Below are 18,235 nucleotides of genomic sequence, written 5' to 3' on the forward strand. Positions count from 1 at the left end.
CAACCAGATCTTTTCACAAGTTATGATTGTTGGATTTTTTTCTTTAACACACTACAGATATAAAAAAGAGAATACTATGAACAGCTGTACACACATAAATTCAAAAATAAAGACAGACCAATTCCTGAGATAACTACACATAAAATTCAACCAAGATGAAAGAGATAACCTAAACAGTCTTATAAATGTTATAGAAATTGAACTGAGAATTAAAACCCTCCTAAAGAAGAAATTTCAGGCCCAAATGGTTTTACTAGAGAATTCCATAAAACATTTAAAGAAGTTAACACCAATCATACACTCTCTTCCAGAAAATGAAAGAGAACACCACTAATTTTTTAAGTCCAGACTTACTCAGATACCAAAGCCAAAGTCTGTACAAAAAAGAAAACTACAGAACAATACCCTTTGTGAACCTAGATGTGAATCCTCAAACATATATTAGCAAATCAAATCTACCAATACAAAAATAAAAATAAAATACCACAATCAAGTGGGGTTTATCTTAGGATTACAAAGCTGGTCAGTATTAAAAAAAAAAAAAAATCAATTTAATCAGTCATATTCACAGTCTAAAGAAGAAATACTACATGATAATTTTAACTGATACAGAAAATGCATTTGAAAAAATTCAGAATCCCTTTATGATAAACTCTTAACAAACTAGGAATGTAAGGGAACTTCTTTAACTTGATAAAAAGCATTATAAAAAAACCTACAGGTAACAGCATACTTACCAGATAAAGACTGGATACTTTCCCCCAAAGATAAAAAAAAAAAAAAAAGGCAAGAAAAAGAACCAGAAGGAGGAGTGTGTATGTGTATGTGTGTGTGTGTGTGTGTATGGAAGGAAAAAAATAAAACTGTTTCTATGCTGATGTGATTATCTACACCTAAGGAATCTTAAAAGAAAAAAAAAAAAAACCTCCTAGAATTAGTAAATGACAGGATACAAGGTCAACAGGAAAAAGTCAATTGTATTTTGATACAGTACCAAGAAAATAGATTATGGTTGCTGAGGTCTGGAGGGTGGGGGAAATTTGAGGGTGATGGCTAAAGGGTTCAAGTTTTTTGGGGGTAATGAAAATATTCTAAAATTGATCGTGGTGACGGATGTACAAATCAGTGAACATACTAAAAAGTCACTAAATTCTGACACTTTAAATGGTGAATAGCATGTGTGGTATGCTAATTTTAAAACCATTATAAAATATAACTGAAAATAAAAAATTTGTCAAGAGAGAAGTTGAACAGGAGAATGAAGAAAACGGGAAAGAATCAGTAAACTTGAGGAAAGAATAAAAATTACTCAATTTGGACAGAAAGCAAATAGACTTAAAAAATGAAGGGAAACCAGGGCCTAGGAACTATATAAAAAAAGATCATTCATATCCTTAGAGTCCTGAAAGAAGAGAACAGAGAAGATGGGGCTGAAAAACTATTCCTCTCCCCACACAAAAGAGGTTGAAAACTTCCCAAATTTGGCAAAAACCCTAAACCTAGAGATTTGAAAATCCAAAGAAGATATATCCAAAGAAATCCATGCTTAGATTTATCACGATCAAACTGTTGGAAACTAAAAACAAAGGAAAAATCTTGAAAGCAGCAAGACAGGAATGAATGACTCTTTACTTATTAGGGGAAAACAATTCAAATAACAGAAAATTTTTCATAAAAACTCATGAGCCCAGATGGAAGTGGCACAACACTTTGCAAGTATTCAAAGGATCTGTCACTCAAGAATTCTATATCCAGTGAAAATATCCCTTAGTAATGAAGGGGAAATCTAGACATTTTCAGATGAATGAAAAGTAGAGAATTTGCTGCCAGCGGATCTACCCAAAAAGAATGGGTATAGATCTTGAAATGGGAAGAATGATAGAAAAAAATACAGGCAATAATCCTTCCTCTCCTCTAACTTTTCTACATTATGTTTGACATAACTGAAGCAAAATTTATAACACTGTTTGATGTGGTTCTCCGAGTATATAGAGAAAATACTTAAGACAATTATAAACTAGAGAGGGTAAAGGGACTTTAAAAGGAGGTAAGCCTTCTATACTTCATTCCAACTAGTCAAATGTTGACATCAGTACACTGTGAGATGTTATTCATATATAATGCAATACCCATGGTTAATTCAAAATAACCTATACAAAGAGATATACTAAAAATACTATGGATAAATCAAAATGGAATTCTCAAAAAGGTAAAAGCAATACACAGGAAGGGAGGAGAAAGAAAACAGGGAAACAAAGAACAGAGAGAACAAAAATAAAGAGGACAGACTTAAGCCTGAATGTATCAGTAATTTCACTGAATAGTCCAAACAAAACCAATTAAAAATGAGCTGGGCGCCTGGGTGGCTTTGTCAGTTAAGCGTCTGACTCTTGATTTTGGCTCATGTTGTGAGATCGAGCCCTGCATTGGGCTCTTTGCTAGGCATGGAGTCTGCTTGAGATTCTCTCTCTCTCCCTCTGCCACTCCCCTACTGGTGCATGCATGCGCACATACTCTCTCTCTCTAAAAAACAAGAAAATAAATAAATGAGCCAACTACATGCTATCCATAAGAAATTCACTTCAAATATAATGATATAGGTGAGCTGAAAGTAAGAGGATGAGAAAATATAAAACTCTACTTCTATGAAGTAGCTACTAGCCACATGTGGTTATCTTAAGATTAAATAAAATTAATTTAAGTAAAATTAAATACAAACTCATGTGCCTGCCACAATTCAACTAGTATATGTATATAAAAAAGCAGTTTTATTATATTGGTAATGTGCCCACATTACTGTATTTAGAAAGTTTTCTAGAACTATTATAAACTAAAATGCCTACATCATCTACGTTATTTTAACAGCAGTTAATTAAGGTTTCTTTTTCACTGTGGCAAAATACACATAAAATTTACTATTTTAACCATTTTTAAGTATATAGCTCAGTGGCATTAGGTATATTCCTGTTGTTGTACAACTATCATCACTACCCATCTCTAGAACTTTTTCATCATCCTGTACTGTAAGTTGCACTCATTAAACAATAACTCCTTATTCTCCATCCCCTACTCCCAGCCCCTGGTAACCGTACTTCTACTTTCTGTCTCCATGAATTTGACTACTTTAGGTACCTCATATAAATGGAATCATCCAGTATCTGTCCTATGTGACTGGCTTATTTTGCTTAGCATAATGTCTTCAAGGTTCATCCATGCTGTAGCAGGTATCAATTTTCGTCTTTTTAAAAGGCTGTACGGGTGCGTCAGTTAAGTCGGGCACTCAGTTAAGTGTCTGACTTTGGCTCAGGTCACGATCTCGCGGTCCGTGGGTTCGAGCCCCGCGTCGGGCTCTGGGCTGACAGCTCGGAGCCTGGAGCCTGCTTCGGATTCTGTGTCTCCCTCTCTCTCTGCCCCTCACCTGTTTGCTCACTCGCTCTTTCTCTCTCCCTCTCTCAAAAATAAAAACATTAAAAAAAATTTTAAATGCTGCATAATATTCCATTGTATGTATATACCATATTTTCTTTATTCATTTGTTGATGGACAGTTAATTTGTTTCCAGGGGTTTTAAATCCCTACTTAACTAATGAAAGCAATGTTTACTCCAAATTCAAAGAATATTCGAGCAGAGAGGAATCCTGGAGGTCATCTAATTTCACAGCTTTCTAATGTTATCACAATCATGAAGTTCTGTTATTTCACTGTATCATCTTGAGTAAGGGTGGCTACTGCTTTAAACTGTTCATACTTCTCTTTTCCAAGTTAGCAATTATCATCAGTATTTTAATTAATTTATGTAATTGTGACACACATGACAGATGTTCATATGTGTGATACACCTCCATGGGCAAACCCAGATTTTTAAAAAATATTGTGTATAATGTATATATAACAAAATTTGCCCTTCTAACCATATTTTTCCCATGTTTATTTGAGAGAGAAAGAGATAGCACAAGCAGGAAGGGGCAGAGAGAGAGGGAGAGAGAATCCCAAGCAGGTTGTGTGCTATCAGTGCAGAGTCTCACAAAGGGCTTGATCTCACAAACCACGAGATCATAACCTGTGCCAAAATTAAAAGCCGGACACTTAACTGACTGAGCCACCAAGGTGCCCGGCCCTTCCAACCATTTTTAAATGTACAGTTCAGTGTCATTAAGTACATTCACACTGCTGTGCAACGAGCACAATTACCTGTTTCCAAAACTTTTTCCACTGGCAAGGCCAGATTTTGATGACATACAAAAGGGCTGCAGGGAACAAAGGCCAGTAGCATCACAGACTTTATTTTGGGATGATATTCCCAAACAGATTTTACAAATTATATAAGAAATAAGTTCATCTATTTAAATATATCAAAAACTTCATTTTTATATAAAGAAAATTGAGGAGTATGTTCGATCTCACTTATAAAAATTAAGCTCTTACAATAAGAAATCTTGAGGGGCGCCTGGGTGGCGCAGTCGGTTAAGCGTCCGACTTCAGCCAGGTCACGATCTCGCGGTCTGTGAGTTCGAGCCCCGCGTCAGGCTCTGGGCTGATGGCTCGGAGCCTGGAGCCTGTTTCCGATTCTGTGTCTCCCTCTCTCTCTGCCCCTCCCCCGTTCATGCTCTGTCTCTCTCTGTCCCAAAAATAAATAAAAAACGTTGAGGAAAAAAAAAAAAAAAAAAAAAAAAAAAAGAAATCTTGATTTTTTTTTTTTCCTGACTCTCTTCACAGATAATATTTAAAAAGGCAAGCACAGAGGCGCCTGGGAGGCTCAGTCAGTAAAGCTTCCGACTCTTGATTTCAGCTCAGGTCATGATCTCACAGTCCATGGGATCAAGACCCACGTTGGGTTCCATGCTAACAGCGTGGAGAGCCTGCTTGGGATTCTCTCTTTGCCCCTCCACCTCCACCCCACCCCTGGCTCATGTGCACTCTCCTCTCTCAAAGTAAGTAAACATTAAAAAAAAAGGGGGGGGGGGAGGTGTTCCTGGGTGGTTCAGTCGGTTAAGCTCCGAATTTAGGCTCAGGTCAGATCTCACAGTTTGTGAGTTTGAGCCCTGTGTCAGGCTCTGCTGATAGCTCAGAGCCTGCAGCCTGCTTTGGATTCTGTGTCTCCCTCTCTCTTTGCCCCTCCCCCACGCGCTCTCTCTCCCTCTCTCTCAAAAATAAACGTTAAAAAAAAAAAAAAGGCAAGCACTTATGTAGGTAAAATTTATAGAATTACACTGTATATTATGTTACTGCAAATTTTTTCATTGCATCATCTCTTGCTTATAGGCAATATGGATGTATACACTTTTCTTACTCATCATTCTCATTAAAAATTTATTCATGGATTGGGGCACCTGGGTGGCTCAGTCGGTAAGCATCCCACTTTGGCTCAGGTCATGATCTTGAGGTTTGTGGGCTCAAGCCCGGCTCAGAGCCTAAAGCTTGCTTCAGATCTGTGTCTCCCTCTGTCTCTGCCTCTCCCCAACTTGTGCTCTCTCTCAAAAATAAAACATTTAAAAGAATTTACTCATGGATAAAATAAAACTGAAGTAACTATAATAATCACACATGAATAATTCGTAATTGTCACAACCACCTTAGTAAAAGTTCTTTACACAGGATGGGGCAATAAAGCCATGGAAGCTCCATTTCTTAAGCTCTAGCTTTAACTCTCAATGGATAAAAAATCTATCACAAAACCTCTGGTAAGATCTGCTACTTTGAGGACCCTGACTAAAGTTGGTCAAGAACAGAACCTGTATCAACTCTGGAGATTATCAGTCTTTGTAGACAGACTATGGAGAAACAATGTGTTTTGATACAGTCACTACTATATTGTCTTCAGAGGAACCATATGCCAGACAGGTCTGACTCTGGGACTGAGAGTTTTCACTCTTCTATACCATAGATATTATTCGTGGCCTAAACATTATCTTAGAAGTTAAAGAGGTAGCTCAGTTGGGTAAGTGTCTGACTCTTGATTTTGGCTCTGGTCATGATCTCACAGTTGGTGGAACTAAGCCCTGTGTCGGGCTCTGAGCTGAGCGTGGAGCCTGCTTGGGAGTCTCCCTCTCCCTCTGCTCGCATGCCGAGGCCCTCTCTCAAAATAAAAAAAACATTTAAAAAATTGTTTAAGAAAGCCCAGAAGGGTTAACCAAGTCAATAACTTAATTGGATTAAGTTATTAATGGAAGTTAAAATGGAAGCAGAACCGAGATTACTTGGTTCTTGGGAGTCTACTGTTTTGTACAAAATCAGTTAAAAACAGAACTTGGAGCCAGTATTACTAAATTGTGACAAGTACTCTTTCCATTGCTTTGGTAATAGTGTAAGAATAATTGTTTCCACACAGGAACAATTGTTCTTATTAGAATAAAATTTTTATCTTACTACTTCTAGAACTCACATTCAATCTGTTCAAATTAGTAATGAACTATCCTGAAAGTGACCAACTGCTTTTATACAACTAAAAAAGCCAGACTCAGGTGGGAAAAAGTTAAGACTCATTGCAGTAAAATATCTTTCTAAATCGTCAAACTGATACAATGTCAAATTCTATAACAAAACAATGTCTGAAAAAAAACAAAAACAAAAACAAAAACAAGAACTGCTGTTGAGCCAGAATTGTAAAAGCTGAATCTTAGTCGTAATATTTGTTGTAAAACACTATGGAGAGAAAAAAAAGTGTGAAAATACCAAACATTAGCCTATTCTGATGATCTGAATGTCCAGGGAAAATACATCTATCTACAGTTACAACTTTTCAATGTATAGGGGCACCTGGGTGGCTCAGTCAGTTGAGCATCCGACTTAGGCTCAGGTCATGACCTTGAGGTTCATGAATTCAAGCCCCGCATCGGGTTTGCTGCTGTCAGCCTGTTGGCACAGAGCCTGCTTCGGATCCTCCTCCTCCCCCGCTTGGGCTCTCCCCAAAATAAATATTTAAAAAACAACTTTTTAATCCATAAATATAAAAATCGACAATAAAGTTTTTTAAAAACACTATTAGCTTTAATTTTTTAACGAACTTACTAGCTCAAATCTTCCTAATAAACCATATGTATATATATATATATATATACACACACACATACCTCACATCATAACTCAATTTCTACTGAGGCTTTGAATTCTAGATATGCCCTGTCTCTTTTAACTACAAACATTGTTATAAGGATGTATGTTCAATCTTTTGACACAGCACTATGTATTAATTAAAAGAATTATAGTTTTTCACATTGCCCCAACCCGGTAACAAATTTCTCCACCTCAGATATAGTTAAGCTTTATTAATTTCACTATACTTGTTACCAATTAATATTCTAATGTTGCCTGGAGACAGCATGTATACTAAGAAGCTTTGTAGTTCAGACAGATCTAGATCTTAATCAGGATTAAATGAGCATATGGAAAGCACACAATGCCTAGCACACAGTATGTACACAATATGGAACAGAACTGAGTAATAGATGAACTATCCTTACTGATAGATCTTTGACTCTGTCAACTCTGGCTGAATTCCTGAACTTCAATTCTGGGTCTCTAATGACCAGCTAAAGCACTAGACAATTACTTCTGAATGTGTTTGCCATGTTTCAAATTCACCATCCAAAACTGAACTTAAATTCTCAACTGATATTTCATGGAGAATTTCTAATTTTGTTAATGATGGGTACTTTGAATTGCCCAGTCACCCAGAGCTTAAAATCTAGTCTTCATTTTTGAGTCACCCCCTCGCCTCCTGTTAAAACCTGGAAATCTTCTCTCAGCTACCATCCCTTCACAGGCAAATTCAGAAAAATTACAGATACTTCCCTACTAATCAACTTTTATTGATAAATCAAAGTCATACTCAGGAGCAAGACTGTTAAATATGCCTACTTCCAAGAGATGATATAAAATGGTCCTGCATGGTCATTTAAGTCTTTGCTCTCTTGTTTGCTCTCTCCATGCTTCATTTTGAAGTGTTTATGGATATTGTTAAATCCAGCAAAGTCAATAAACACCAAAAACCAGAAGAACGTTGAAAGTATTGACAAACAGGTAATGGGGGAGGTGTGTGGGGGTGGGGTGGGAGGGGGGCACCTAGTTGGCTCAGTTAGTAGACCATGAGACACTCGATCCTGAAACTGTTAAGTCTGATCTCCACATTGTGTATAGAGATTACTTGGGGGGAAAAAAAACTAAACTAAAAAAATTATATCTTAATATAATTAATTTAATTATACCTTAATATCTTAATACTGTTATAAAACCGTTTTGATGTTGTAAACCCTCTGAAAGGTTCTGAGGATTCCCAGGAGAGTCCCCACACCACACTACCCACTACTTTAATGTTTAATGTTAAATCAAGAAATGGTTAGAAATTTGCAGACAAGAACTTAAAGACTAAGCAAGGTGAATGGGCTGCTTAAACTCTGACCAAGCCCAGAAAAAGTTGGTTCCTTATCTTCAAATCTGCACATCAAAAGGTACTAAAATCTTGGGGCCCCAGGGTGGCTCATTTGGTTAAGCGTCTGATGTCTCTGATGTCGGCTCAGGTCAGGATTTTGAGTTCAAGCCCTGCATCAGGCTATCTGCTGTCAGTATGGAGCCCTCCTCGGATCCCCCCAACTACTCAAAATAAATAAAAACTTAAAAAAAAAAAAGTACTAAAATCCACTGTCACTTAAGACCATCATAGAGGAGTGTGTGTGTGTGTGTGTGTGCACGTGCGCACACGTGTATACACATGCTATCTGCTTCAACAAATTTGCAATGTAGATGTAATAGCTCTATTTAGGTCAAAGATAGTCAAGGAAAATGTTTACCTGGCTAAGAGGAATAGAACCTGCTGGAGTCCCAGGAGTTAGAGCTGCTTATTTGAACAGCAACAACAATAAACAAGCACAGAAAACTAGCCAGCTAGGTGTTTTCATCCCTGAATTTAAAGCCTAGAATTACGGGGCCATCTTGGAACCATAAGGAGAGATACAGCCTAAGGATAGCAAAGCAAAAAGTTGAGAACGTGGGTTCTTAATGAGGTCATTGAATTGCTGAATAACCAACTCTGAAACTATCTTACTCCAGGATTTCTTGTTTTGTTTTTGTGTGAAATAATAAATGTCCTCAATGTTTAAGTCACTTGATTCAGGTTTTCTGACCCCAAAATGAATATTCATATACAGATGTACTTCAACAGGTCCAACTGAATTCATCATCGTTCCTCACGTATGTGAGGACTTCCTCTTGAAGTTCTCTGGCCAATGAGACCACCAATACAAAAGCAAAAGACCTGGGAGTCATCTATGACTTAAAAAGGTCACTCTCCCCAATACGTCTGCGTCCTAATCCCTGGAGTTTGCAAAAGTTACTATTATGGCAAAGACTTTACAGGTATGGTTAAGTATCTTAAGGAGATTGCCTGGAATATCCAGGTAGGCCCTAAATACAAACATTAGCATTCTTATAAAAGAGAGATAAAAGGAAATCTGACACCCATCGGAGAAGGTGATGTGAAGATGGAGCAGAAATTAGAGTATTGTGGCCACAAGCCATAGAGTGCCTGCAGCCACCAGAAGCTGGAAGAGGCAAGGAACAGATTTGCCCCTAGAGCCATATGGAAGCCACTCCGTAGGAGTGGGTACCCGCCAATACCTTGATTTCATGGCAGTGATAGTGATTTTGAACTTCTGGGCTCCAAAACTGTGAGAGAATACATTTGTTACTTTGTTATTATTATTAAAAAAAATTTTTTTAATGTTTTTTATTTGAGCGACAGACAGAATCCCAAGCAGGCTCTATGCCACCAGCACAGAGCCCAATGCAGGGCTCGATCCCACAAACTGCAAGATCATGACCTGAGCTGAAACCAAGAGTCTGATGCTTAACTGACTGAGCCACCCAGGGGCCCCTTATTATTTTTTAAAAATGTTTATTTTGAGAGAGAAAGGGGGGGGCGGGGCAGAAAAAGAGGGAGAGAATCCCAAGCAGGCTTCACACTGTCAGTGCAGAACCCAATGAGGGGCCTGAACCCAGGAACCGTGAGATCACGACCTGAGCTGAAATCAGGAGTCAGATACTCAACCAACTGAGCCATGTAGGTACCCCCTCCTTTGTTACTTTAAGCCTTCCACTTTGTGATATTTATTACAACAGACACAGGAAACAAATACAACTTTTATCTTTCCCTTTTCTTCCTAACATAGACTTGGTCTCTAAAACCGATCTCAAATCCATCCTTTCCTTCCTTTCTTCATTAGTCATTGCTTTGGACTACTCAAACATTCTGACTGGTCTCCTTGCCTTTAGCCTCACCAACCTCAAATTAATCCTTCACCATTATTCAAATATTCTCTAATATAATCATCATGGGGCACCTGGGTGGCTCAGTAGGTTAAGCGCTGGACTTCGGCTCAGGTATGACCTCACAGTTCATGGGTTCGAGCCCCGCCTCGGGCTCTGTGCTGACAGCTCAGAGCCTGCTTTGGTTTCTGTGTCTCTCTCTCTGCCCCTCTTCCACTTACACACTCTCTCTCTCAAAAATAAACATTAAAAATTTTTTTTCTAAATATAATCGTCTGAGTCCAGCACTTACTACCTCATGCCTTATCACACAAAACAACTCTTTTTTCTTAAATTCTCATTTCAGAACATTTTTTTTTAAGTTTATTTATTTTAAGAGAGAGAATGCAAGAGAATGTGAGTGGAAGAGGAACAGAGAGAGAGAGGGAGAGAAAGGATCCCAAGCAAGCTCCGTACTGTCGGCACAGAGCTTGATGCGGGGCTCAATCCCACCAACTGTAAGATAATGACCTGAGCTGAAATCGAGAGTTGAACATTTAACTGACTGAGCAACCTCAGGGCCCCATTACACAAAACTAAACAGTACACTTTGTTCTTTTCAGCACTTTCATATACATTTGATATTGATTTCAATATACAAAACCCTTGAGATAAGGCAGATTATCCTCTTCCCATTAAATTGGTGAGGAAACTGAAGCTGAGAAGAACTGACTTATTCAAAATCATAGGGCTAATAAACAGAAAATCATATCCTGATGCTAATATTTCTTACTGTTTCATATTCTCTTCACTCTACAGTTTTAGATGCTTTAGGCTGTTATCTTTCCCTTTCTACTCTCCAATATTAACTATTTGCTCCAAACTGATTTTGACTCATTCTCCAATTACATATAATTTCCACTTCTATATGTTTCATCCCTTTTTGGAATTCCCTCCTCATTGCTCTCAACAGGTCAAATACTATTTTATTTGCTCTTCCTTCTACCCTAGATTATCAGCAATACCTCTCATTAGTATGTCACTTTTTATTTTCTATTTTAAAGTTTTTATTGATTGATTTAGAGAGACCAACTGTGAGCAGGGGAGGGGCAGAGAGAAAGGAGGCAGAGAGAGAATTCCAAGCAGGCTCCACACTGTCAGCCCGACTTGGGGCTTGAACTCACTAAACCTGTGAGATCATAACCTGAGGCAAAACCAAGAGCCAGACACTCAACTGACTGAGCCACCCAGGTGCCTCTGTATGTCACTTTTTAGATTACAATATGCTTTCAAATATATTTTCTTTGGATCTTAAAGACCTTCTGAAGTAGATAAGGAAAACTCTTTAAAGAAAAATAATATCAGAGAAAATAAGTGGCCTAACAGGGGCTTAAAATCAGAAACTCTGACTTTAATTACATCCTGTCCTTACTTTATTATTAAGCTATGATGCCTTTCCCTCCATCTAACTCCTGCAGTATTTTCTGTCTTGACCACTAATTTGGCAGTTTATATAATACCAATTTAGGTTTACCAGGGATTATACTCTGTCTCCTCTCCAAGGACAATTCCAATATATTTATGAAATCAATCATACCCGTGTTCTTTAAAAATCATTTCATAAGTGCTTGAGCTAGAACTGCTGTACAATAAACTGTATAATACAGTGTATAATTTGATCAGTTTTAACATATATCATCACTACGATCAAGATACGGAAAATTTCCATGACCCCCAGACATTTGTGCCTCTTTGCAATTTCTCCCTCCTACTCCTCTCAGGAACTAATGATTTGCTTTTCATTTTAGATTAGCTACATTTTCTAGAATTTTATATTAATAGAATTATATAATATAGACTTTCTTATTTATCTGGCTTCTTTCACTGGGTATAATTATTGAGATTCATCCATGTTGTTGGGCTCAAGAATCTGGCTTTTTATTACTGTTCTATTTGTATAGATATACTAGAATCTGTTTATCATTTAACTGTTGACAGACGTTTGAGTTATTTCCAGTTTGAGGCTATTACAAATAAAGCTGTTACGAACATTTGTGTAAAATCTTCATGTGGACATTACATGGAGGTTCTTAATAATTTCTTTTTCTATACCATTCACATATTATCTTCTTTCTAGTAACACTAATTATAGTGCAGTGATTCTCACTGGGCATCCCTTTATGGCCACAAAAGGATCATTGCTCTACCTCAGTAGCTTACGTATAATAGATGATCAACTGTTTACAGATCTTGCTGTCTTATAGATCCACATGCTACTTAAGAGACTGAGGTTGTGTGCATTCTATAAATGCCTAACAGAAAGGGCAATTAAAGAATGTTGGAAGAAACGTTTGTGGTTTATGGTGCTTATTTCTGGAATAAACATATTCTTTTACATTGAATTACATTATTAATAAAAGTGTAACTGCAAACAACAAAATAAAACTTGAAACAAAATACATGAAGTAAAGAGTTTAATATACACAACATGCAAATATTTTATAGAAAACCTGTTAAAACAGCTGGTTTAAGAACAGAAGAGCCATAACTCAAAGTAAAAACCTCATGCTAAAATTACACAGAATATGAAGGAACTAGTGAAAATTGCTACTCAATTACTTCTCTCTCTAAAAACTTATTAAGTTACAAGAGTATGTTTTTCACTATTATTTTCCTTAGAATCAAGATTTTTTTTTTCCCTTACAAATATTATAGTACCACAATTTTAAATTTTATTCTAAGAAAACTTGTTATTCTGTTGTCACTCTAAGCAAAACCAAATATATGTATTTTTCTATGAAAGGACGTACACTTTTTAGAATGGATTCACATGAGTACTCATATTTGAGAACACTTTTACTTTCTCTGAACACTTATAAAGTATATGTGATCTTTAATTTGATGATGGTTTATTTTCCAATAGTCTTCCTTAAGTGTTTATTAACGTTTTCAGGAAGAATTTCAAAGAGATTTCTGAATCTGAGCTATAAAGAAATCGTTTAACTTTTATAACTAGCCATATTTTATAATCAAACAAAGATTTCAATCATTTTGCTACATGAAGAAGTCCTTCTTAGTTCAGAATTTAAGAGACTGAGATTTACCTGGACTAAAACAATAAATCAGTTAAACCTGTAACATTCAACTATTAGAATTTCCTCTCATTGCTGGTAGCCAGAGTCACGCTGATTGTTAATTTCTGTATCAAGAGAAGAGCAGTTAATATAGATTGATTAATTCACCAAGTGTCTTTATCTCTTTCTTGGCTCAGAATTCAGAGAAAGTAGTTTTTTAAATTGTTATAAATGAGGAAACTAAACGTTAAATTAATTTGCCTGCAGTCCTATAAATAAATAAGAACAGGATTTGAACAGAGGTCTATCTGACTAAAAAATTCAAATTCCCAGTCCCTTCCCCTATCCCATCATGTTGCCATTCACAAGGATTCAATCATAATACACAAGGAGTATCAGCTTTAACATCAATTCATTATTACTAGACAGAAAGCTTGAAGTCGGGTCTTATTCACAGATCCTTACAGGAGCAAGTTAAATTCAAGTCAGTTTTAGTTAATTAGCATTTAAAGAGTTCTTTTTTTTTCCCTAAAGAGTTTTTAAGTGCTCACATCAACTACTGGAGTTCCAATGTGTTTGTTTTAAAATATGTACACAAGTACAGTGGCTTTACCCAACAGGCCTTTGCACTGCTGCCAACTTTATTTTTATTTTGAGAGAGAGAAAGCACAAGCAGGGGAGGGGCAGAGAGAGAGGAAGAGAGAGAGAATCCCAAGCCAGCTCCGAAATGTCAGTGCAGAGCCTGACGTGGGACTTAAACTCACAAACCCAGCCGTGATATCATCACACGAGCAGAAATCAAGAGCCAGACGCTCAACCGACTGAGCCACCCAGGTGTCCCTACTGCTGAACTTTAAATGTGTCTTATTATGGATTCAATCTTGTCTCCTCCCTGTCCAATATGTTGAAGTCTTATGCCCCACAACTGAGAATGTTACCTTATTGGGAAACAGGCTCTCTACAAAGGTAATCAAGTTAAAATGATGTAATTAGGATGTCGTTATATAAAGGGGATATGACACACAGGGAGAACAAGTGAGGACTGGAGGTATACTGCCACAAGCCAGAGGCAAGAAGAAAGGCATAGAAGGGATCGTGCCTGGGTCGCCTGAGTGGCTCAGTCAGTCAAGTATCCGACTTCGGCTCACATGATCCCACGGCTCGGTGCTGACAGCTCAGAGCCTGGAGCCTGCTTCAGATTCTGTGTCTCCATCTCTCTCTCTCTGCCCCTCCCCCGCTGGCACTCTGTATCTCTCTCCCTTCCAAAAATAAACAAACATTTAAAAAAATTTACCGAAGAATAGATAGTTCCCTCATAGGTTCCTTCCCTCAGAAGGAACCAACCCTTCCAACAATTTGATTGTGGACTTCATTTAACTACACTAAATTTTAACGAACTCAACATTTCAATTAAAAGGCAGAACAGGGGGCGCCTGGGTGGCTCAGTCGGTTGAGCGTCCGACTTCAGCTCAGGTCACGATCTCGCGGTCCGTGAGTTCGAGCCCCACGTTGGGCTCTGGGCTGATGGCTCAGAGCCTGGAGCCTGCTTCCGATTCTGTGTCTCCCTCTCTCTCTGCCCCTCCCCCGTTCATGCTCTGTCTCTGTCTCAAAAATAAAAATAAACATTAAAAAAAAATAAAAATAAAAAAAATAAAAGGCAGAATAGGATTAAAAATCCAAGCCCAACTATATGCTCTTTATAAGAAAGAAGGAAATAAAAGGACACAGGTATGTTCGAAGATATACCATGCAGACAATAAAGACAGATAGGCTGGAGTGATATTTTTAATATCAGATAGACTTCAAGACAAAAATATTACCAGAGATACAGAGGTGTGTAACAATAAGAAATGTGTGTGCACCTAATAACAATGCTTTAAAATACAAGCAGCAAACACTGACAGAATTAAGGAGAAAGACAACCCGTAAAAATACTTGGAAATTTTAATACCCCTCTCAATAACTGGTAGAATTGGGCCCCCTTCCAAAAAAAAGTCAGTGAAGACATAAAAAGATCTGACCAATACCACCAATCACCTTGACTTGATATTTATAGTGCAGAATACACATTCTTTTCAAGTGTAACACAGTATGCTTATCAAAACAGATATGCTGGGCCATAAGACAAATCTTAATAAATTTTAAAGTAATGAATGCACACAAAAGTGTTCTCTCTATATATACACACAATTAGAAATCAATGAGTTATCGAGAAAACCTCAAATATTTGGAAATAAAATGTTGAAATAATCCATAGGTTTATTGAAGGAATCAATGAGGGAAACAGAAAAGTATTTTTTATTGAGTAATAATTAAAATACATTATTAACATTTGTGGGATGCTGCTAAAGCAGTGCTTAAGGTAAAAATTATAGCTTTCAATATACATATTAGAAAAGAATGTCTAAAAAAAACAATCAATGGCCTATGACCATACACCCTGCCACCTCCCATTAGGATGACTCCGATTAAATAAAAAATCACAAATCACACAGAAAACAACAAGTGTTGGTGAGGATGTGGAGGAAAAAAATCCTTGTGCACCACTGGTAGGAATGTAAGTGTAGCCACTGTGTAAAACAGTATTGGGGTGCATAAAAACTTAAAAATAGAATTATCATATGATCCAGCAATTCTACTTCTGGTATATACCCGAAAGAATTGAAAGCAGGGACATGAACATCTATTTGTATGCAACTATCCATAGGAGTATTATTCACAATGGCCAAAAGGTAGAGATACTCCAAGTGTCTGTCAACAGATGATGGATAAACAAGATGTGATATATACATACAATGGGATATCATTTAGTCTTAAAAATGAAGGGATTTTGATAGGCACTACAATAGGAATAAGTCCTGAGGATATTATGCTAAATGAAATATGCCAGTCACAAAAGGACATTGTATGATGGCGATATGAGGTTTCCAGAGTAGTCAGAGTCATAGAAACAAAGTAGAAGGATGGCTGCCAGGGGCTTAGGGAGGGAGAAGAATGGAAAGTTATTATTTAATGGGTACAGAGTTACAGTTTTGCAAGATAAGAAGAGTTCTAGAGATGAATGGTGGTGATGGTTGCATAACAATGTGAATGTATTTTATGCTACTGAACTGTACACTTAAAAATAGTTAAGGAAATAAATATGTAAATGTATATTTCACTGCAATTAAAATAAATCAGGGCGCCTGAGTGGCTCAGTTGGTTGAGCATCTTGAATCTTGATTTCGGCTCAGGTCATGATCTCAGGGACCTGGGATGAAGCCCTGCATCCGGCTCTGTGCTGAGTATGGAGCCTGCTTAAGATTCCCGCGCCCCCCCCCCCCGCCCCCCCCCCCCCCCCCCCCCGCTCTTTCCCCTACTCACACAGGTGCTCTCTAAATTAAAAATAAATAAAAAATTAAAATAAAATTTAAAAAATCAATGGCCTAGGCTTCTACCATTGAATAGGAAATAGAGCACAGAACAAATTAAAGCCAAAATGGTTCTTTAAAGAGAATCTAGCTACAATGCAAAATTGATAAACCTTCAGCTAGAATGATGAGGAAAAACAGAGGAGGAAAAAGCGGGTGGGAGACAGCAAAAAGAAAACCTGGAAAAGATATACAGAATGACCAGGATGGTAGAATATTCCAAAAACCAAGGGTGCAGAATATCTCAAGGAGTGGTTTTCAGTGTCAAATGCTGCTGATAGGTCAAATAAGATATAAACCAGTCTATTCAATATAATCACAAGGAAATACTGATGACCTTATAATAGCACATAGTAGAGAGTTAGACTGCAATTGATAAAGAATGTACAGAAATGAGGAAGTAAAAACTGTGAGTATAGACAATCCAATCTGAAGAAGTCTGCTTCTAAAGATAGAGCAAGGGAGTTCACTGGAGGGAAATAAGGGCTCAAAGGAGGATGCTGGTATTTTTATAGAATGGGAGAAACTAGAGAATGCTTTTCCCCCAGATTTATTATTTTTATTGTGGTAAAATATAGACAGATTGTTTTGATAGTTGTTGGAAAAGACTCAGAGAAAAAGGAAAAGTTGAAGATACAGGAAACAGTGATAACAGACAACACAAGGTCCCTGGACAGGGAGAAACCGGATTCAATGCCTGAGTGAAAAAATTAGCCTTAAACAGGAGACCCAGTGACAGGAAAAAAGAGTTCAAGGAAGGGTGCAGTTACAGTTTATAGGTGGGTGGTGACAAGTAGTGAGAGTTCTTGTCTGACAGCTTTGGCTTTTATGTTATTTCTCTTTGAAACTATAGGTAGAGGTAGAATGCTGAGAAGAGAGGAGATAAAGTACAATTTTGAGGAAAATGAAACATGAGAAATGTATGGAGATAAAAAACCCAGAAGGACGGCTAGGAGGTACTGAAAGACCCAAATAAAACTGGGAAACCACAAATCTGTGGTGGCAATAATCTATGGCTTTTGAGTTTTATCTCAATAAACTGTAAAAAAAAAATAATCAATGACTTTGAATTATTCTTTAAAAAAGAACAATAATCACAAGTCAATATTAACACTTATATAGTACTCAATATGTACCAGGCATTGTTCTAAGTACTTTTTGCATATTAAAAAATTTAATTTTCACACAATCTGGGAATAGGTATCCCGTGGCATCTTCATTTTACCAACAAGGAAAACAAAGCACAAAGAAGTTAAGGGAACTGGCCCAAGATCACACAAGTAGTAAGTAAAAGAGTCAAGATTTGAACCCAGTCTGCTCTTAACACTATTCTGTACTGGCTCTCAAAGTAAACCTAGTTGAGCAAAGTAGAAAGAAATGAGGAAGACATAATACCAAGTTGGCCAAAAAAACAGAGGCAGTGACTCCTGTAATACAAACAATTCTCACAGAAGTATGGTTTGTATAGTTTTATACGGCACGCAAAAGGCACCAAATATAAAAGCAACTGTG

At 37.3% G+C, this 18,235-nt stretch overlaps 1 protein-coding gene and 1 long non-coding RNA gene across 3 annotated transcripts in view; one reads left to right on the top strand and one right to left on the bottom strand.

Moving 5' to 3' along the window:
• Positions 1–18,235, bottom strand: part of ZBTB44 (zinc finger and BTB domain containing 44) — a 70,082-nt gene that overhangs the window by 44,759 nt on the left and 7,088 nt on the right. The gene's annotated exons all lie outside the window — the stretch shown is intronic.
• LOC122201399 lies at positions 7,271–17,696 on the top strand. Its single transcript, XR_006194130.1, has 3 exons — positions 7,271–8,019; positions 9,158–9,351; positions 17,577–17,696. It is a non-coding gene; the product is annotated as an uncharacterized LOC122201399 (long non-coding RNA).

Source organism: Panthera leo, chromosome D1 (assembly GCF_018350215.1).
Source record: "Panthera leo isolate Ple1 chromosome D1, P.leo_Ple1_pat1.1, whole genome shotgun sequence".
NCBI lineage: Eukaryota > Metazoa > Chordata > Mammalia > Carnivora > Felidae > Panthera > Panthera leo.